At 47.1% G+C, this 21,771-nt stretch overlaps 1 protein-coding gene across 46 annotated transcripts in view; it reads left to right on the forward strand.

The window, feature by feature from the left end:
- The first annotated feature begins 1,081 nt into the window (after window positions 1-1,081).
- Window positions 1,082-21,771, forward strand: part of PAM (peptidylglycine alpha-amidating monooxygenase) — a 323,041-nt gene continuing 302,351 nt past the window's right edge. For 12 of the 46 annotated variants that reach the window (XM_069590189.1, XM_069590194.1, XM_069590199.1 and 9 more), the window contains exon 1: window positions 1,310-1,752. The gene's annotated coding sequence lies outside the window, so the exon portion shown is untranslated. Of the gene's footprint in view, window positions 1,753-19,968; window positions 20,074-21,771 lie in introns of those variants that run through there. The other 34 variants (XM_069590190.1, XM_069590195.1, XM_069590201.1 and 31 more) reach the window with 17 other exon arrangements.

Below are 21,771 nucleotides of genomic sequence, written 5' to 3' on the forward strand. Positions count from 1 at the left end.
TGGCAGGATCTAGCAGGACCTCAAGGGTGTCAGAGAAGGCTGCCCAGAGGTAACATTGGTGGTGTTGTCCCAAGCGTCCTCCTACACTTTAAGGTAAAAATGTGGTCAACCCATTGGACAGGAAAATGACCTTGACATTACAAATGCACTGAATTGAACTTAAGAATAACAACCACTACAATCTTAGGACTCCAGTCCCTCCCCATTTCCTTCTTTCCTCACCTAGAGTGACTTATTTAAGCGCGCGGGGGCGGGGGTGGGGGGGTGGTGGGCAGATCCCAACTGCTTGCTTCAGTTAATAACCCAGGGCAGAGGAGACTAATAAGTGTCTTCAGTTCAGTTCAGTCGTGTCCGACTCTTTGCGACCCCATGGAATGCAGCACGCTAGGCCTCCCTGTCCATCACCAACTCCCAGAGTCCACCCAAACTCATGTCCATCGAGTCGGTGATGCCATCCAACCATCTCATCCTCTGCCATCCCCTTCTCCTCCCACCTTCAGTCTTTCCCAGCATCAGGGTCTTTTCCAATGAGTCAGTTTTCGCATCAGGTGGCCAAAGTATTGGAGTTTCAGCTTCAGCATCAGTCCTTCCAATGAACACTCAAGACTGATCTCCTTTAGAATGGATTGGTTGGATCCCCTTGTAGTCCAAGGGACTCTCAAGAGTCTTCTCCAACACCACAGTTCAAAAGCATCAATTCTCCGGCGCTCAGGTAAAGGTACTGGCAAAGTGTGGCTCTTGAGTTAAATTTGTTAATTTGTGTGTGTGTGTGTGTGTGCGGGCTGGGGAGTCAGTAATGCGCAGCGTCTGGCTACTTGGGTATAAACCCTTCCGACTGGAACATTCCAGATCCCTGGCGCCCAGTTTTGTCCTGCTTTGGGGCGCGGGGAAGGGGAAAGGGATTGATTCCTGGGTTCCATGTCTGCAGTTTAGGGACGAACATGGTCATAGAGTGCGCGCTGGGCGTCGTGCGGGATGAAAAGGGTTTTGAAGGGGAAAAAAAAGCCAAGGATGTACAGAAGTGGGAAGCCAAGCTAGGCAAGGGCTCCCGGCTAAGGCCAGGGGTGCGGGGAGGGACGGCGCGAACCAGGTGGCCAGGCACGTGCACGGGAAAGGAGGCTGCACTTTTCCCGCGGGGTCCACCCGGTGGCCCCGGTTCGCCGGTTCCGCGCACTTTCTTGGCGGGAGTCCCTAGCCCGCGGCGGGAGCAGGAGGGCGGGGGCGGTGGGGGGGGGGGTGGTTCTGAGGGTTCTTATCCCTCTCTCGGGAGCAGTCGTCCCAGCCCCGCGCCGGGCGGAGGGAGCCAGTCGGACATTTTCCGCGGCCTCGCTCCGGGCAGCCTGCGCGGCCACCTCGCCCGGCGGCTCCTCGGGCCTCCGGGGACTCTCGGTCGCGGCCTTGACCCCTCTCCCTGCCCCGGGCGGGAGCCCCGGCTGGCCGCCGCCTCCGGGCCGCGAGTAAGTGCCAACCCCCGGGACGGAGGCCCCCGCGGGGAGGCCCCCGGGACGCGGCGCGCGAGCCCGCGGGGACCGCGTTCCGCAACCCCCTGCGCGCGGGAGGACGGGGCGCGGGGCGGGCCCGGGAGCCGCTCCCCGGAGCGGAGTGCGCGCGGCGGGCGGAGTCACCGGGAGCCCCCGCCGCCCCCGCCGCCGCCGCGCGCTCGGCCTGTCCCCGCCCCGGGAGCCGGAGCCTCGCGAAGAACTCCGCCCGCCGCTCGCGCTTCCGTCCCGGGCTGCGCCCGCCGCCGCGCAGGTGGGTGCCGCGGCCGCCGACGGGCGCGCGGGGCGCGGGCGCGGGTGGGGGCCTGGGAGGGGGCCCGCGAAGTTGCGCGGATGCCCGCGGGCGCCCGGAGCCCGCTGTCTCGGCTGCCCGCGCGCGCGGGCGTGGGTTTCCACCCGGGCTGCCCGGGGGTCGCGGGGGGGCCCTGGCGCCGCGCCCGGGGAGGGTCTCGGGGACCGAGCGCGCCTCGCAACCGCTGCGAGTCCCCCCCCCCCCCGACTTCTCCGACCAGCCCTCGGCACCCCTGGGAGCCGAGGCCGTGGGCGAAGGGTCACCCTCCTGTCCGGGGCTCCTTCCTTCGTGCTTCTCCTGGCGCCCTCGCCCCTCTGTGGGCGAGATAGTTCTTTCGCCCTTTTCTGCCTCCTACCCTCAACTTGGAGAGCTCTCCCTGCCGGTGAGAAAGGCTCCCCGGCTCCCTGATCGCTATTCCCCCTCCACCCGTCCCTCGCCCCGGACTGGCTTCGGGTGGAAGCGCGGGGCTCAGCCCAGTGGCTGCCCGAGGTGCCCGGGTGTCGGCGAGAGCCAGGAAGCGGTGGAAATTCGCTGCGCTCTGGTCTCTTGTCCTTGCCCAGCTCCGCACGCCTTCCTGCCCGTTTTCTGCCAGCCGGAGAGGATAACACGCCCGCGAAGGGTGATTGCAGAGGCGGGATGGAAAGTAACCACAGCTCGGATACTTGGAAACTAGGCAATGAAGCCTGCTTCTAAGTCTCCTTCCCATCAAGGTGGCCTTGGGACGCGACCTTTTCTGGACACCCTGTGTTCTCGTCTGTAAACCGTGGGTCCTCTTTGTCCGCTGCTGAGGGTCGGTGTGAGGATGATTCAGATGTGTTCCTTGATTTTGAGCCATGGTCCCTGGTCTTCTGAACGTCCTGTGTTCTAGTTACCTGAGTTCAGGTCCTTCAGCTGAGACAAGATTGATTTTATGTCCCTGACTGCTTTGGGTCAAAACTCGTGTTTCTCGATCTGATATTTAGTGTTCCGAATTGAAATCATCTCTTCCTCACCCAAAGGTGCAGAGCTATGGATCTTACATATTTCTTCTGTGGTCATAGGCTTTCAAATAGCAGAAGGTCGTTATTAGCACACGTCTTTGGAAATAAGTTCTGTGCTTGCTTAGGGTGCTTGACAGTCTTTAAAACCTCTTTTTTTCCATCTTAGGTGCAAATTTAAATTTTCTTTTAATTTCAACAGTTCAGGAAGTAGACTTATTTTAGTGAAGTAAGTTCAGAATTTAGCTCAAACAAGCTACATGTGCACTATCATTTGTAAATTTTCCATTTAAAAGTACAGGCATAAGAAGCATTGTTAACACCACTCTTACTTATGAAGAAAGCAGTTAAAAGGCCTAAGAAGTCAGCTTTAGACTTGAGGTTCAGTAGCTGTGGCCCGTTGTTTATGAATTCCTGATTCAATAGGCATTTCATGAGTTCCTATATTGTGCAATGCATTGTGCTATGTGCTTCTATGTGCTTCTTTCTATTAACGGCTATGTCAAAGCCTTTGATTCTTAAAGAGATGGGAATATCAGACCACCTGACCTTCCTCCTGAGAAATCTGTATGCAGGTCAAGAATCAAAAGTTAGAACTGGGCATGGAACAACAGATTGGTTCCAAATCGGGAATGGAGTACGTGGAGGCTGCATATTTTCACCCTCCTTATTTAACTTATATGCAGAGTACATCATGTAAAATGCTGGGCTGGATGAAGCACAAGCTGGAATCAAGATTGCTGGGAGAAATATCAATAACCTCAGATATGCAGATGATACCACCCTTATGGCAGAAAGTGAAGAAGCACTAAAGAGCCTCTTGATGGAAGTGAAAGAAGAGAATGAAAAAGTTGGCTTAAAGCTCAACATTTAGAAAACGAAGATCCTGGCATCCGATCCCATCACTTCATAGCGAATAGATGGGGAAACAATGGAAAGAGTGGCTGACTTTATTTTTGGAGGCTCCAAAATCACTGCAGATGGTGACTGCAGCCATGAAATTAAAAGATGCTTGGTCCTTGGAAGAAAAGCTATGACCAATCTTGACAGCATATTAAAAAGCAGAGACATTACTTTGCCAACAAAAGTCCCGGTAGTCAAAGCTATTATTTTTCCAGTAGTCATATATGGATGTGAGAGTTGGACTATAAAGAAAGCTGAACGCCAAAGAATTAATGCTTTTGAACTGTGGTGTTGGAGAAGACTCTTGAGAGTCCCTTGGATAGCAGGGAGATCCAGCCAGTCTATCCTAAAGGAAATCAGTTCTGAATATTCATTGGAAGGACTGATGTGAAGCTGAAACTCCAATACTTTGGCCACCTGATTTGAAGAACTGACTCACTGGAAAAGACCCTGATGCTGGAAAGGATTGAAGGCGGGAGGAGAAGGGGACGACAGAGGATGAGATGGTTGGATGGCATCACTGACTCAATGGACATGAGTCTGAGTAAACTGTGGGATTTGGTGGTGGACAGGGAGGCCTGGCATGCTGCAGTCCATGGGGCTGCAAAGAGTTGGACACAACTAGTGACTGAATTAACGGATAGAATATATTCCTTGCCCTAGAGAAACTTTGAATCTAACTTAAATACTAATGTTTTTATTTCATATTTTATATAAATATCATATATTCTAATAACTACATATGGCAGAGTAGTCAAGAATACATTACTGAAGGCCCTTTAAGACCACTTTTTGGTGAATATACTCAGTAGATTGGAAACAGTAAGTTTAGTTAAGCTGGTGTTTTCTGAAATAAAATTTCAAGTGCCTCTACATCATCAAATGGGAGCCATCCTTGGAAATAAAATCTATATTTTTAGAATGAAAGCTCAGAAAAGCATCCATATATGCGTATGTAGTAATAAATGTTAAAAACTCTTAAAAAGCCTTTCCCTTCTCCTTAGCTCTTCCCAACCCAGGTATCGAACCCAGGTCTCCCACGTTGCTGGCAGATTCTTTACCAACTGAGCCACAGGGGAAGCCCATTAAAAACTGTAGAAATTTCAGTTCTAACTTTAGTCAGTGAATCTATGATGTCCATATACAATTTTTTCTCAAGTCCTTGAAAAAGGAAATTATAATGCCTAGGGAAAAAATACAGAGATTAAAATAAGTTGAAACTTGAACACTTTGTGGCCTGGTGGGCCCTGGATTGGTTCTAGAATTTGGCTTAAAAAGTTACAAGATTTGAAAAAAGAAGGTTGCAAGATTCTTAGACATTTTTTAAGAAACCATTTAAAAAAGGTTTGACTTGACGCAAAGAATGGGCAGGAATCCCACTTGGAAAAACCAGATGGACCATCAGGTTGTATTTGGTGTGACTTGGTGACATTTCTGATTCTTTTCCTGCTCCTTGGAAGAATTCACCCATCTGCAGGATATGTGTAGAATTTCATAGACATGACCTACCAGTACTTGGCTTTGAGTGGAGAAGGACATGGCAACCTAGCCCAGTATTCTTGCCTGAAGAATCCTATGGACAGAGGAGCCTGATGTCCATAGGGTCACAAAGAGTCGCGCACGAATAAATGACTAAACCACCACCATCGCTTGGCTTTGAGAGCTTGGGCTCAGCCCACACAGGGAGGCAAGGCGGGTTTCTGGGCAGCCTGAGGAAGATGAAGTTAACTGTACACTTGGCCTTATTGCTCAGTACCTGCATTTTCCTATTTGTGAGCTGAGGTTAAAGATTGTGTCACTGCCCTGGACCTGTGTGATTTGGTGTAATGGTCATGAATATCAAGCCAGAAAGCTTCTTGTGCGTGTAAGAACTTTCTCTCGCCTTTTAACTCCTTCAGTTAGTAAAAGCTGATTGTGGAAAGCACGTACAAATAGCCAAAGAGAAGGGCTGTCTGCATTATGTTGGTAGTTGGTGGCCTGTGCTCTCAAGTCTTCTGAGCGTTCAGTTCAGTTCAGTCGCTTAGTCGTGTCCGACTCTTTGCGACCCCGTGGACCGCAGCACGCCAGGCCTCCCTGTCCATCACCGACTCCTGGAGTTCACCCAAGCTCATGTGCATTGAGTTGGTGATGCCATCCCACCATCTCATCCTCTGTCATCCCCTTCTCCTCCCACTTCCAAGGGAGAAGTTGGCAGCGTCTTGTCTCTACAGTTTTCTGTACTGATGTAGAGAATGAGACCTTCTTCTCAGCCAAGGTTGCGCAGCTAATGGCAGGAGTAGAACTGTACTTTCAATAGCCTGAAAATAGCTCTTTGGTGTGTCCTTACCACGCGTGGTCTCTCATCATCCAGTGCGCATCAAAAATCTCACATTTATAAATCGTGTATGGTTAACAATTTTGGCTTTGGGGTTTTGATGAGCCTGGGTTTGAGTCCCGCCAGGCATTTACTAGTCTTGTAACTCTGGGTAAGTTACTTTTAATCTCCCAAATTCTCAGTTTCCTCATCTGCCAAATAATAGTAATAAAGGAAGTACTTAGCTCAAAAGGCTATTGTAAGGATTAAATGAACTAATCAATGTGAAGTGCTTATTAGCATATTGCCTGTTACTAGTTTCATCCCTATTATGCAGGTAGTTATTTTAGTGTTCTGGGGGGAGGAGAATGACAATTCAGAGGTCCAAAGTTTTAAAATAAATACGTGCATAAAAACATGAATACATCGCCACCTTCAGTATTTTGAATTAGCCATTCCCAATAGCTTCCCTGGTGGCTCAGGGGTTAAAGCGTCTGCCCAGAATGTGGGAGGCCTGGGTTCGATCCCTGGGTCAGGAAGATCCCCTGGAGAAGGAAATGGCAACCCACTCCAGTACTCTTGCCTGGAGAATCCCATGGAGGGAGGAGCCTGGTAGGCTACACTCCATGAGGTCGCAAAGAGTCGGACACGAGTGAGTGACTTCACCTCACCTCACCTCAATGGCTTTATTAATTTATTTAACAAGGGTTTATTGAGCTCCTACTATGTATTGGGGCTTCGTAGGCACTGGCATGCAATGGGATACAAGCCAGTTAGTGTCACTTTCTTAGGACATAAAAGTTTGGGGCAAGGTACAGACTTTAAACAGAAAATCACCAGTCTTGGGTGATTGGTGTGTGGAGTAGTGCAGAGACCCACAGACAACAGACAGGATGATAGTGGAGGCCTCAGTGGATAGGTGTCGTACAGTGGATCGCCTGATCCCAGCTGGGGTTGGTGGTGGTCAGGGAAGACTTCCCATGAGCGTACTACGCCCTGGAGAGTGAGTGATAGTCTGTGCCCGAAGAAGCTGGAGGACTGAAGAGTGTCCCAGACCAAGGCGAACAGAGCCTCGTGCTTGGAGCCGAAGTCGGGTGGATAATGTCAAAGCATAAAGAAGGGAGAGTTGGAGCGGCCTGGCAGCCGGAGAACCCAGGCTTCGTCTACAGGGATCAGTAGAAACTCAACTGCAGCCCAGCGCTGTCAGGTTGGGAAGCAGCCAAGTGTTGCCAGACGCCCTGATTTTTAAAGAGGAGCTTAATATTCATATTTCGTGAATGTGAAATGGCCGAAATGTTTTTAAAACTTATCGTGGGGGCCAAAACAGATGCATTTTGTAGTTGGTATTCAACCCGGGGCCACCACTGTATGGCCTGCCTTTTAGGGAATGAGAGAAGTTTAGTGCAGCAAAGGAAAGCATCTCAGAAGAGGCGATGGACGAGCCCGTAGGTAGGGGCAGACCCGCTTCCTTCAGGGCCTCGTGGCGCTGGCCGAGGAGGGCTGGCTTAATCCCGAGCGCAGCGGATGGCATCGAAGCCTGGAGCGACAGCGCTGATGAGGTTTGTGTTTACGAGGTGCATCCTGGCTGTGTCTGCGTGTGTGCGCGTGTGCATGTGCTCCATCATTCAGGTCTGACTCTCTGCGACCCCATGGACGATAGCACGTCCATGGGATTTGCTAGGCAAGAAGACTGCAGTGGGTTGCCATTTCCTACTCCAGGGGATTTTCCTGACCGAGGGATCGAACCCACATCTCTTGTGTCTCCTGCATTGGCAGGCAGATTCTTTTTTACCACTGTGCCACCTGGGAAACCCCCATTCTAGCTACTGTATGGAAAAATGCCTGGGGAGAGGCTATAGTGATAACTGTTTTGAAAGCTGTCACAATGGTGCTATTAAGAAGTCCATCTAGAAGCAGATACTCAAGCAGGATTGGACACAGATGGGTAGGTTGCAGAGATGTGTTTGAACTTCCGCTATTGGGAAATAGCTCTCCCTTAGTCCCTCAGGTATCCGCACATCTTGTGAGCAGAGGCGCTGACTGTTTTCATTCCAGACTATCTTTTCAGGGACTTTGGTACAGCATATAGCTATGGAAAATAGAAGTAGTCTTTGTCTATGGAGCAAAGCATAGGTCAGTTTACTGTGCGTTATAGAAGATTTGGTACACTCTAAGCTCAGGAATCCCCTCTCTAGTGCAAATCACTGGGTGGATAGGTATTGCCTGCCCTCTACCCGTCATACTGTAGGAATTGTGTTTCATAGAACTGGCATAACTATGCTAATACTCCTGCGACTGGTTTTTTGTTTTTTTGAGTAATGTAATCCTTTGTCTCTGACCTAATAATCTCATTCCTTGTGACAGCAGCCCTGAAACTGTAGCACGCTTATTTGTTAGTACTAGCCACGGAACTTAGCCAGGGGCCACATTGTTTAGACTTGTTTCAATTAATTAATATGAAAAAATGTTACTTCCTCAGTCACTCTAGCCACATGGCAAATGCTTAATAGCCAAACGTGGCGAGTGGCTACTGTAGCGGGCAGAGCAGATAATAAAACAGTTCCATCCTTGCAGAAAGGTCTGAAAGGTCTGTTGGATGTTGCTGGTTTAAAGCTTCAGACTTTTTGTATTCTTGGATGAGTAGAGACAGACGCTGTTGACTATGGCAGCATGGAAATGATGCCTGTTAGGTGGTGTTAGATTCATAGAGGTGCCTTTGTACAAGGGAAGTATTTCTGCGTGAATAATTAGTACGGTATTTAGCTCATACCTGCTGAGGGGAAAATGTAGAGAATTGTCTGCACTGTTGGCTTGGAGACTGGGCGGACTGGGGCCGTGTGGCTATGCGAGTTTTCCATACAGGTGGCATTCCTCAAAATCGCATGTGACCATGAGCTACAGGTCTGGGCTGAAAGGAGCTGGAGCCTCTGAATGCTGCCTTCAGCTCCATCTCCAAGCTGTGCGTAACGGGCAAGAACAAGAGTGGCACGTGGGCAGCGAGGTTCCGGAACCCAGCCGGTCCAGCAGCACCCAGACAGTGCCTGCTGCCACCCAGCTGTGCTGCCTGCATGCAAGGACAGGATGAGGGGACAGGGAGATTTCCACCTGGCTCCTGTTCAGGGAGTTTATGAGGACGGCCTCAGGAAAAGAAGAAACTGGACTCAGGAAAAAAAAAAAAAAAACCAACCCACAAAAACACAGAAGTGTAAATCACAACCTTAAATGACACAGCGGAGGTGGGGAAGTGCCAGGACCCAAGAAAAGCAACAGATCTGCATTCCTATCAGATGCGGGCAGCTTGTGTTGAGGAGGGCGTGGACCACAATCTTTGGGAAGAGACAGCACAACTTTCTTCCTGTCCTCTGTAACTATCAGTCTAGTCAACAGCTGCGGCAGCCGCAAGGGACACATTTTGACCCATATTGAGGGTGCCCTGTTGACTGCTGGTGCTGCAGTTACAATGTAAGCAAAACAAGGGACAAGGGTAGGAATTCTAAAGAGTACAGGTGGAGACCCTTACGGAAGAATCAGGCTGCTGCTGCTGCTGCTGCTGCTGCTGCTGCTGCTAAGTCGCGTCAGTCGTGTCCGACTCTGTGCGATCCCATAGATGGCAGCCCACCAGGCTCCCCCGTCCCTGGGATTCTCCAGGCAAGAACACTGCAGTGGGTTGCCATTTCCTTCTCCAATGCATGAAAGTGAAAAGCGAAAGTGAAGTCGCTCAGTCGTGTCTGACTCTTAGCGACGCCATGGACTGCACCCTACCAGGCTCCTCCATCCATGGGATTCTCCAGGCAAGAGTACTGGAGTGGGGTGCCATTGCCTTCTCCAAGAATCAGGCTACCATCTGCTATTTCTATGAGAAGTAATCACTTTTCAGAAACTTCAGATATTGTGAATTTCACGTACCTGTGCTGGAAGGAATTTGCTTCATGATGGTTGTTATTTGTAGCACGGTCACATTTCACTTATACGAAGACTAACTCATGTTTTTAAAAAATCAAAGCTTTAGACTGTTTTAAAGGTCGATCTTATTGAGTGCTTATATTCACTACCCAGAACCTGCTAAGGATGCCCCCTTGTAGAACTCTTTTGAGGAAAGCTTTCATAAAGAGGAAATGTTAATTTTGAAGTAGAAAGATGATCATTTGCATGTAACTGGAGAAGGAAATGGCAACCCACTCTAGTGTTCTTGCCTGGAGAATCCCAGGGACAGGGGAGCCTGGTGGGCTGCCTTCTATGGGGTGGCACAGAGTCAGACATGACTGAAGCGACTTAGCAGCAGCAGCAGCAGCAGAGTCCCTCCATAAAGGTTTCAGATAGGGAGGTTTTGCTCCATTTAGTGTTTTAATGCTACTTTGCTAAATGTTTTATTTTTTAAAAATTATGAGTTAAAATATTTTATTTTGGTAGGAGTGGAAAAGTTTGGAGACCCCCCCCCGGCCACGTTCTTCCCTCCTCTGCCCCCCAAATATGGCCACATCAGTCTTCAGTGTGCTTTCCTTTTCCTCTCTCCTGCTTGTTTGCCATGGTTCCTAACCCGGCTTCAGGCTTGCATTGACTTGTGCCTCCGTTCTCTTTATACAGACAGCGTGACATTAGAAATCACTGTTGTCTGTTGTATTTCTGAAGACCAGAATTCCACCAGTTTCACGCTGCCCCTTCTCAGGCTGGGTGTGGTAAATCATCTTTGGAAAACTGGCTCCAGCAGCGAAACAAACCAGGAGACCTGCTGTTTATTGCATGAGTCACTGACGGGTTCACGTGAAAGGAAATGATACCAGATTGCTTTTCGCCCACGTCACTGTTAACATCTTATTTTAAAATCGGCCTGAAATAAGGAAATCAAAATAAAGTGATCAGCTCTTTGTTTCCCCTAGAGGATTTAGAGGGATCTGGGTTCTGACGTTAGGTTATTATAACAGTAACCCTGAGGTCACATATTCGGCTTCGTCCTTTAACCTGTGACTTCCTGACGTGCTCAGAACTTTTGAGGGTGTGCATTTTGTCAAGTTGCACACCAGTAATTTTAATCAGGAGCAAAGTAGGTTTGTTCTATTATAAACCATTTTCTCCATGGCCAAGTTGCCTCGCTTAGCTATTACTGCATGCCTAATCGACCACAGTGAAATGTCTTTAAAACATTTTCCAGGGGACTAAGGACTTTGGGGAGAATTTTTATAAGGGAAAATGCCGAGGAGGAGAGTCTGAAGGGTTTCTTTGCATAGATAAATGTCTCCAGAGAGACTGATGAGTCAAGGAGTCTGTTAATAGGATATGTAAATGCAACCTTTCACCTAGTTACTGCCATTACCTAAGTCATAACTATGTAGTTTTAGCAAATTGTTTGAACTGGTTCCGGTTACTTAATAAAACAGAGCGAGCGTGTTGGTCCCATTCTTTTCTAGTCTGCAGTCAGCCCCACTTCAAAGTTTGCATTGCCCTGGGCTTTCCCTGTCTCCTTCTGTGTTTTTAATAGCAGCTTGTCATCCTGTTAGAGTTTTCCACTAATTTCTTTGTGTTTGGCTTTCGTTAAGTGTTTGTGGAAAGTTTTTACATCTGTGTATTCAATATTAACTTCTAGCTTTATGTTTCTGATAGGGTAGGGATCCCTGGTAGCTCAGCGGTAAAGAACCTGCCTGCAATGCAGGAACCACAGGAGACGCAGTTTCCATCCCAGGGTCAGGAAGATTGCCCCGGAGGAGGGCATGGCAACCCACTCCAGTGTTCTTGCCTGGAGAATCCCATGGACAGAGGAGCCCGGTGGGGCTACAGTCCATAGGGTTGTAAAGAGTCGAACACGACTGAAGCGATTTTGCACGCATGCACACATCACTTATTCAACATCACTTATTCTGTGCCAGCCATGTTCCCAGGGCCACTCTTGACCCTGGAGATCCAAGAGGGAGCAAAACATTCGTGATCCGTGGCTGTCGTGGAGCGTAGATTCCAAGATGAAGAGAGTCATTAATTAACTTTTTAAAAAGCACAGCAATTAATAATTGCATGATTACAAACAGAGGTAAATGCTCTGAAGAGAGCGGTAGGTTTTGTGGGTTTGTATAACAGGAACCGCCCCCCCACCAGGAAGTGATGTTTGCATGATAACAGAAGCATGAGTAGGAGAACTGAGGAAAAGTGGGGAAAAGAGTGTTGCACACAGCAGAGGGAAGTTAGTGCTGAACCCCCGAAACAGAAGGGAATAGGCTGGAATCAAGGAACTGAGGACTTAGAATTCGGGGGAGAATGGAGTGAGGTGAGGCTGGATACTCAGGCTGGGGCCAGTTAAGAGTTCGGTCTTTATCCCAAGGACCGTGGAGAGTGTTGAAACGGGTTGCTGACCCCATGAGATTTTTGTTTTGGTAGGGTCATCTGTGGGGGAGTGAGTTGGAGGGGGGCCCGGGTGGCAGTGGAGAGTGGTGGGTGGCGTCTGAACTAATCCAAGTGGATTGACGAGGTGCTAAGCCTGCTGTATGTACTGGGAAGTGGCAGTGACCATGGACTAGAAGTGTTTCAGGGGATGACATCAGTTATACTTGGGAATAAGATGGGATTTCCTTTTATTCATTCAACAAATATTTAGTGAGTTTTAAACTTTATGCCAAGCTTTGGGACTATATCTATGACCAAGATACACAAGATCCCTGTATTCATGGAATTGACATATTAATGGGCATGGTAGCTAATCAGTAAATTTAAAAATATATAAATATAATATAATATATACATATAAATTAAGTATAAATATAATAAATATATAAATATTCAGTTCAGTTCAGTCACTCAGTCATGTCCAACTCTTTGCGACCCCATGGAATTCAGCATGCCAGGCCTCCCTGTCCATCACCAACTCCCAGAGTTCACCCAAACTCATGTCCATCGGGTCGGTGATGCCATCCAACCATCTCATACTCTGTCGTCCCCTTCTCCTCCTGCTCCCAATCCCTCCCAGCATCAGGGTCTTTTCCAATGAGTCAACTCTTCGCATGAAGTGGCCAAACTATTGGAGTTTCAGCTTCACATCAGTCCTTCCAATGAACACCCAGGACTGATCTCCTTTAGAATGGACTGGTTGGATCTCCTTGCAGTCCAAGGGACTCTCAAGAGTCTTCTCCAACACCACAGTTCAAAAGCATCAATTCTCCGGCGCTCAGCTTTCTTTAGAGTCCAACTCTCACATCCATACATGACTACAGGAAAAACCATAGCCTTGACTAGACAGACCTTTGTTGGCAAAATAATGTCTCTGCTGCTTTTTTATAAATAAATATGTATATACATTATTATATATATAATTTCAGGTAAGTCCTGTAAGGAAAAATGAAGCTGTGTAAGGAACTTGAGAATGACAGAGGAGGTCCCCTCATATAGGATAGTCAAGAAGGACCTCTTTGAAGATGTGGCATCTGAACTAAGACCCAAATGAAATGGGAGAACTCACAATGCACAAACCCTCTTCCAAGGAGAGGGAAGAGCAAGCACAAGGTCCTGAGGTTGGCATGGGGACCCCTCTCCCCCAGAGATTCCCAAGGAGGCCAGGGTGTGTAGAAATACAGGCGGAAAGAAGAAAGATGTCAGGGATGCCTTGCCAATGCTTGAAACGTAGAGCGTCTGAATAGATTCATTACATTCTCTTCGGTCATAACCAGCTTTTCAAAACCGCACAACTCCAGGTTGCTTGGCCACTCACCGGAGTTTAACACTGCTCCTGGGACAGCTTCCTTCTTCACACTTTGCTAAAAACCTGACAGAGATGTCTGCATGTCGAGTCTCTCGATGGTGAACCCTCTATGAGCTCAGTGGAAGAGCCCGTCTCTTACTTTAAGCCCATTTCAGCTCTCCCTGGACTTCTCAATTAGTCACTTGAAGGCCTTCCTCGTGTTTGCTGAGACCTTCCATTTACTTGACTGTTTTTCTCCTTGAAGTTTCGTGTATTCACCGTGGTGCTGTGCTGTGCTTAGTTGCTCAGTCGTGTCCAACTCTTTGCAACCCCATGGACTGTAGCCCGCCAGGCTGTTCTGTCCATGGGATTCTCCAGGCAAGAATACTGGAGTGAGTGTCCATGCCATCCTCCGGGGGATCTTCCCAACCCAGGGATGGAACTCAGGTCTCCTGCATTGCAGGCGGGTCCTTTACCAGCTGATCCACCAGGGAAGCCCGTGCACCGTGGGCTTAGTCGCTCAGTCACGTCTGACTCTTTGCAGCCCCCACGGTACCTCTTTCCTAGTAGTCTCTCCATCTCTTCCTTCAAGGCCAAGTTCAGAAGTGATGTGTCACCTTTTCTACCAGTTTCTTCTGGTCTGCTCCACCTGGCCTGGGTCACGAAGGTCCTCCGCCTACTCATTCTGTGTGATGTCATTCTTTTTCTTCCTGGGGTCACTTGAAAAGGCACCACTTCTAAGTGCCACCGTCGTTCCAAATGAAAATATTTAGGGTTATATTCTTCCCTACTAGAGAAAAAATGATGCAAACAGCAGCTCTGCCCTGGTGTTCATGTAACACTGGCCAGAACATCCAGCTGGCCGAGGTTTAGTTTCCTTGCCTGCTTACCGATTTCTTCCCCAGCGTGGTTGTACGGAGGAAGGGAAGTAAAACATGGAAAATGTGTTTTAAACAAATGCAGGACCTCTTTAACATTTCAGAAGGACGTATTTCCTACCCTCGTCTCTGGGTTTTTCACATCAGTTCGCACCAGGGTGGAATCGTGTGTGCTGCAAGGGTTCTGGGAGGTGTCTCGAGCGCCCAGCCACACCCTGCAAGCTGGGGACAACTCAGGCCACGGCCTGTGTGTTCATCTCCTGGGGCTGCTCTAACAAAAGTCCACAGGCTAATGGCTTAAACCTCAGAAACTGACTGTCTCAGAGTTCCAGAGGCTCTGAGATCAGTGTCCTGGCAGGGCTGCTTTCCTCTCGGAATGTGAGGGAGAGCCCCTCCTTCTCTCTGAACTTTTGGTAGCTCCAGCCATCCCTTGGCTTGTCGATAGAATTCTCCCTTTGTCTTCACCTGGCCTTTCTTCTGTACCACACTGTCTTTGTTTCCTGTGTTTATTAAGGACACAGTCGTTGGATGATAGCCCATTCCTGTGACCTAAGCTTGATCACCCGCGTAGACCCTATTTTCAAATAAGGTCACGTTCACAGGTACTAGAAGTTAAGACGTGAACATCATTTTAGGGCTACGATTCAATTCATATTGACCTGATTCAATACACATACGGGAAAGGGCAGCCGCAGACTTGCTAAACTAGCTCTGTATTACTGGAATGACTCATAGAGGAGCTGCATTAGGTATGTTAGAGCGAGTTTCCTGTATGATACGGGGCGAAATAAATGAAATACTTGGTAAAAAAAACTACGTGTGAAATGCTTATTTTAGAGTACTGCAAGTCCTGTTCATTTCAAATTGGTATAACTTAGAGCACAGAGGGCCCATCAAGAGAAGGAACAAAAGAACCCAATAACCTTTCTTCTGAATTATGATAGTACATCGGTTGTTGTACTGATGTGAATGAAAAAACTGTGCAGTCCATGTGTGTGTATTCATATCATCTTTATGTGAACGTTTTTGTGTGGCAAATTTTATTGCTTCTATTGATTTTTTTTTTTTTTTGGCCCAGCCTGCTTCTCTTTGACTTTCTGGAAGGCTGCATGTGGTCCTATGACAAACTGATCCCTTCTCTGCTAAACACCCAGAAGAGTCTGCTGTTTTTCTCTTATTGGATGCTCCAGCCTTGTGGATAAAACTCATTTCGCTCTTAGACTTAAAAAGTATCATTAGTATTTTTTTTTCATCAGTTTTTTTGTTGTTGTTGCTGTTTTGTTATTTTTTGATAGTGCATGGGACAGTTTGATGCATTGTTAATCTGTTGATGTTGGAGGACACTTAAACGCATCCTAGTAGTTTCACCGGATTTGACATTGCAGTGTTACATTTTATTTGGTGAACATGTTAATCTTCATAGGCTTTCTTATTCTGGCATGTAAAATAGCCTTTACCTTAGGAACATTGAGGAAGATTCCTGAAGCTGGTGTGGTAGGATTTTACTGTACTACTTGGCTGACCGATTTAAAACTAACCATTTTTTATTTCCTAACAGTTTGGCACAGAAGCTTCTTATAGTAAGTCAGTGAGCCTTGGTGAATACTTGACTTTTACCTAGAAAAGTGGCTGTTTTTTGGTCAACTGGAAGAACATAGCTCCCGTGTTCTAAAAAAACATCTGACATACAAAGTTTTTAATTGTTGCATTTCCATTAATTTGCTTCATTCTTATTGCTGCATTGAGATTTTCACTAAAGGAAAAGATAGCCATAAGTTGTTAATTCTGCTTATGTAAAAAAAAATAAAGACAATGAATTGTGGAAATACAGTCCTTCTTGATGTGTTATCGAGTAGGTATCAAGTAGGAGAAAAAGAAAATTTTGATCTTGCCCTTCCACATGCAGGAGGATACCTTCTTTCTGAATCAACAGAAGGGTGAAAGTCTATGAAAAGGGTAGAAAAAAAGGAGAGTAAATTTATTGCTGCCTTAATCTTCATCATCTGCACATCTTGACTCTTCCTTGTTCTTTTTTAATACTATTGTCTATTTGTGTGATCTTGGCTGTACCGGGTCCTCCTTGCTCTGTGGGCTTCTCTCTAGCTGCAGGGCACAGCCTTCTCATCACATGGCCTTTCTTGTCATGGAGCAGGCGTTCTAGGGCACACGGACTGCAGTAGTTGAGGTTCCTGGACTCAGTGTCTGTGGCCCCCGTGCTCTAGAGCACAAGCTCAGTAGTTGGGGTGCCCAGGCTAAGGCATGTGGGACCCTCCCGGGTCAGGGGTCGAACACGTATTGCTCGGACTGGCTGGACAACTCTTTACCCCAGAACCACCAGGGAAGCCCCCTTCCTTGTTCTTAAGTAAACAATGCTTCTGACAAATGTTTTCCCTCAAAAACATAAATACCAGAAGGTCAAAATAGTTACTGAAGTGATAAGATCAACCAAAAATATGTTGAAGAGAGAGTGTGTCAGATAGAAAATTTCATGGCTTGAGGAGTGAGGTAGATGGTGATGCTGGGGGCGGGGAGGGTTAAGGCAGGATATTTTAAAAGGTATATTTGTTCCTGGAGTCAGGAAAACACCGTGTTTCTGACTGTTTCCATTTTTTTTTGCTGTTTCTGGTTTTGCAATCTTCCATTGTTGTTCCAAGTCAAAATATTTATGTGCATGTTCTTTCTCCCTAAAACATGACCTTCAGGCCACACCTGGGACTGTCTGTGTTTTGTGTAATATCAGCATCCAGTGGAATTTTTGGCCCTGGGGTGCTCAGCCAGTAGGCTCCAGCACAGTCATTCATTCCCTGGTACCATTTATCCTACTTGATGAACTCCTTACACATTTTCCTGAGATGCAAATATAAATATATGCATATATTTATATACATCAGTTCAGTTCAGTTCAGTCACTCAGTCGTGTCCGACTCTGCGACCCCATGGACTGCAGCACGCCAGGCCTCCCTGTCTATCACCCACTCCCGGAGTTTACTCATGTCCATTGAATCAGTGATGCCATCTAACCATCTCATCCTCTGTCATCCCCTTCTCCTCCTGACCTCAATCTTTCCCAGCATCAGGGTCCTTCCTGATGAGTCAGTTCTTCACATGAGGTGGCCAAAGTAATGGAGTTTCAGCTTCAGCATCAGTCCTTCCAATGAACACTCAGGACTGATCTCCTTACTTATGTACTTATAAGTAAGTGTATATATATAATATATACTTGAAAGCTGCAGGGGCCTTTTTGAAGAGGCTAAGTATATGGACTTAAGAGTCAGCCTTGGGCTCAAGCCCCAGGTGTGACATCACCAGCTGTGTGACTCTGGAGAAGTGACTCACTCTGTGCCTCACGTCGCCATCTCTGAAATCAGATCATAATAACAGTAAACTGGCCCTTTGGTCTTTATTATGGACCAGAGGCTGTTCTAAGCATATCACGTATATTTAACGGCTGATTCTCACAGCAACCTTGTGAGGTGACTTATGTTATCACCACTTGCAAGTAAGGAAAATGAGATAATTTGCCCAAAGTCACATAGTATTAAGTACTGGGGCAGAAGAATCTGCAGACTCTGCCTTAGGGCCCTGTGTCACCCGGAAAGCGACGCGATGACCGTGTAACGCCCTTAGATCGGAGCCTGGCACAGAGCAAGCGCTCAGACAGCTGCCCCTCCCTCCTTCTGCTGTACCTACCTGTTAGGATGGCTGCTCTCACTCCTGTTCTTACTGCCCTGCGGTCCACGGGGTCGCCGAGGGCTGGCCCCGCCTGAGCGGCCGGCAGCACCCGTCGTTGGTCCGTGTTGCGTTAGTTTCAGGGGTACAGCACGGTGATACAGTCTTTTTCAGATTCTTCTCCACCGCGGAGGCAAGCAGACCGGCGCCTGCGCTCCCCTCGGGGCTCAGACTGGAAAGAGTCGGCCTGGCATACCGGAGACCTGGGTTGGATCCTCGAGTTGGGAAGATCCCCTGGAGAAGGGAAGGGCAACTCCAGTGTTCTTGCCTGGAGAGTTCCACGAACAGCAGCGCTCGGCTGGCTGCAGTCCATGGGGTCGCACAGAGTCGGACACGACTGAGTGGCTGACACTTTCACTTTTCCATCATAGGTTTTTACAAGATACCGCGTGCAGTTCCCTGTGCTGTGCCGTAGGCCTTTGCTGTCTGTTTTATATAAACTAGTGTGTGTATGTTAATCCCAAACTCCGATTCATCCCCCTTTTCGCTTTCCTCTTTGGTCACCATAAATTTGTTTTCTGTATCTGTGACTCTATTTCTGTTTCGTAAGTACCTTTACTGCTCTTCATATTGTCTACTCTGATTCATACCTAACCGCATCTTAATAGTGGTTAATAATTTTCCTGAACACTCTCTACAGGCTGTGAAAAAATGGCACTAATAGTGTCTCGTGTTTTTTCTACCAGTGAAGTCAGGCTTAGATTGGTTCTCAAAGGGGTTTATGCTTGTTTTTAAACCTAACATTTTAGCAGGGCCATATAATAAAGTATTTTGGAACATTTCAAAGTTGCAGCTATGCAGGGCCCCCCCCCCCAAAAAAAAAAAACACACCAAAACTGTAGGGCTTTGGTTAAACTTTTTTGGGAGTTATAAACTGCTAGTGGCTGTTTAGATTTTCTCCAAGAGAAGTTAGGCTCTGTTACATTTATTTTTTGGTGCATTGTATACTTGATTCTAGGATGTAGGGTTTGAGGGTGGTTGAGAACTATTATCACCTTATAGCATTTTTTCTCATTTCTGAAAATTATCTATTTTATCATTCTATTATAATACTCATTTAAAAAATGAAAATAAGCTGATTTCCCAGTTGGGAATGAACTTGAAAATCTTTGTCATTTTTTTGCTCCATTCTGAGCAGGAGAAGGGCTTCCCAGGTGCTGCTAGTGGTAAAGAACCGGCCTACCAACCCAGGAGACCTTAAGAGATGCAGATTTGATCCCAGGGTCGGGAAGATCCCTTGGAGGAGGGCAGGGCAACCCACTCCAGTATTCTTGCCTGAAGAATCCCATGGACAGAGGTGCCTGGCGGGCTACAGTCCATGGGGTTGCAAAGAGTCGGACGTGACTGAAGTGACTTAACACGCACAAGCAGGAAGAACATAGAAGATAAGGAGAAAACAGGCTCATTGCTGGAGGCGTGGCCTTTCTGAGGTCTAGTCACCAGCTGTGTACCAAGCAGTTTTTTCCGGGTGGCGTACTTGGTGCTGACGATGTCTCTGTCTCCCTCCCACAAATGCTGTGTATGTGCACCGTGATGCCTCGTGGCTAAGTCTAGAGTTTCCAACCTTGGGGACATGGAGGAGGAGAGGCTCGGGAGGGACCGTTTAGCACCCCGAGAAGAGGACATTGACGTTGACACTGCTGTCAGCTAAATTTTGAAGCCTTTCGAAAAGAAGAGTACACCGTATGCCCCGATTTTATAGAGGGAAGCCTAACACCAGTTTAAAAAATATAATTCCAGGAAGGTTTATGATCCGAGTGGCTGGAGGACCCCTCAGAGGCTGCAGTGCACTGGACGGTCTGTGGCTGGATTTCAGAGAAGCAACATTTGTGTGTTCTCATTCAGGTAAACTAGGGACACCGATATCATCATGATTGCTTCCATTGATTGAGGTACTTTTGTGTGGAGAAGAAAAACAGCTTTCTAGTGTTAGATGTTACGAGCCTATCTTGGCCTGGCTTCTCACTGGCTACGTGACCTTTGGGCAGATGACTGAGCATCCCAGGGCCTCAGCTTTAGCATTGTTAAAACCGGGGATATGCTGGGACCTATTTCAGAGAGTGTGGTGGCTCTAATTATTCTTTGAGTGATGTCTATAGAGTGTCATATGCCTAAAAATGCATGAAAGCGGCAACAGAAATGCATACATTCTGTATGCAATTGCATGCAAACATGCAACAGATTGCATGCGTGTCTGGCATGCGGTTAACTGCTCAGTTACTGTTAGGTGTGTTTATTAGATGTTATGTGCTTTCCCTGGAGTACCTCTGCTGCATTCTGTAACCCCACAGTGTAAACCATTGTCCCAGTTTTACAGAAGAGAAAATTGAGGCTCAGAGACGGCCGCTTCGTTTTGAATGTGACGGTTTGTGAGAATGGTCTTTCTGTTACCCCCCCGCCCCTTGCCCTGATGGTTGGGCTCTGCTGTCAGCCATTAATACCTGATTTGTGAGACAGAGCGCAAGTGGGTTGTGATCTTTTTTTTTTTTTCCTCAAAATTGTGTGCTAGGATGCTTTTGATGTTCACATGATACACACAGTGTCCTCAAACTTTGGAAATAGTTCCTTTTCCAAGGAAAACATCCTCCATTTGACTTGTGTCTGTCATAATTTTGCATACATCGATGCCAGTGCAGAATACATGTCAGGTTATAGCACTTATGAAGTTATAAAAGAAAACAAATTTGCAAATTAAATGCGAACAAAACTATACAATCAATAAAAATTCAAGTAATCACATTAATTTATGCAACAGATGTGCTGTTTTGCTGAAAGTAAGCTTTCAATTTTGGGCTCATCCATACTCAGGATGGATTTTGTTTGATCTGTGCCTAGTTTTCATTTTATGATACTAGGTAAGTGTTAGTCACTCAGTGTTGTCCGACTCTTTGTGACGCCATGAACAGTAGCCCACCAGGCTCCTCTGTCCATGGGATTTCTCAGGCAAGAATACTGGAGTGGGCTGCCATTTCCTTCTCCAGGGGATCTTCCCAACCCAAGGATCCAACCCTGGTTGCCTGCATTACAGGCAGATTCTTTACCATCTGAGCCATCTTTAGCAGCTGAGCCCTGCTACTCATATTGTAAACCTTTGAATATCTGTAATTTCATATGGTTCAACCTAAAAAATGTCTTTTAAAATAAATATATAACTTGGTAGTAATCACTGTAAGGTGTTATTTGTTAATTCAGAATAATAGAACTTCAGGAATACCAGTTTTAACAGTTGTTACTTGATAAAACACGAGAAGCTGTTTTATTCTCTTTGGTTCAGTATTTAAGTGTAGACTGCGCCTTAGTCTTGGCTCTGAGCTTAGGGTCTGGAATCAGACTTCCTGGGTTCATCTTGCTGCAACAGTTTGTTTTACATAAAAATTTCTGTGAGTTTTACCTTTCTTTCTGATAAACTAACACTGCTGGGTTAACAGGTATGGAGATGCGAAGTCCTTGCTTTGTGTTGTATTTCATTGCCATTTACACTCAGTGTGCAGAAGAGAGCCCAGTTTCCCACACCCCATATCAGGAATTAGAAAACATTCCCCA

The sequence above is a fragment of the Ovis canadensis genome, chromosome 5 (assembly GCF_042477335.2).
Source record: "Ovis canadensis isolate MfBH-ARS-UI-01 breed Bighorn chromosome 5, ARS-UI_OviCan_v2, whole genome shotgun sequence".
In the NCBI taxonomy this organism is placed as follows: Eukaryota; Metazoa; Chordata; class Mammalia; order Artiodactyla; family Bovidae; genus Ovis; species Ovis canadensis.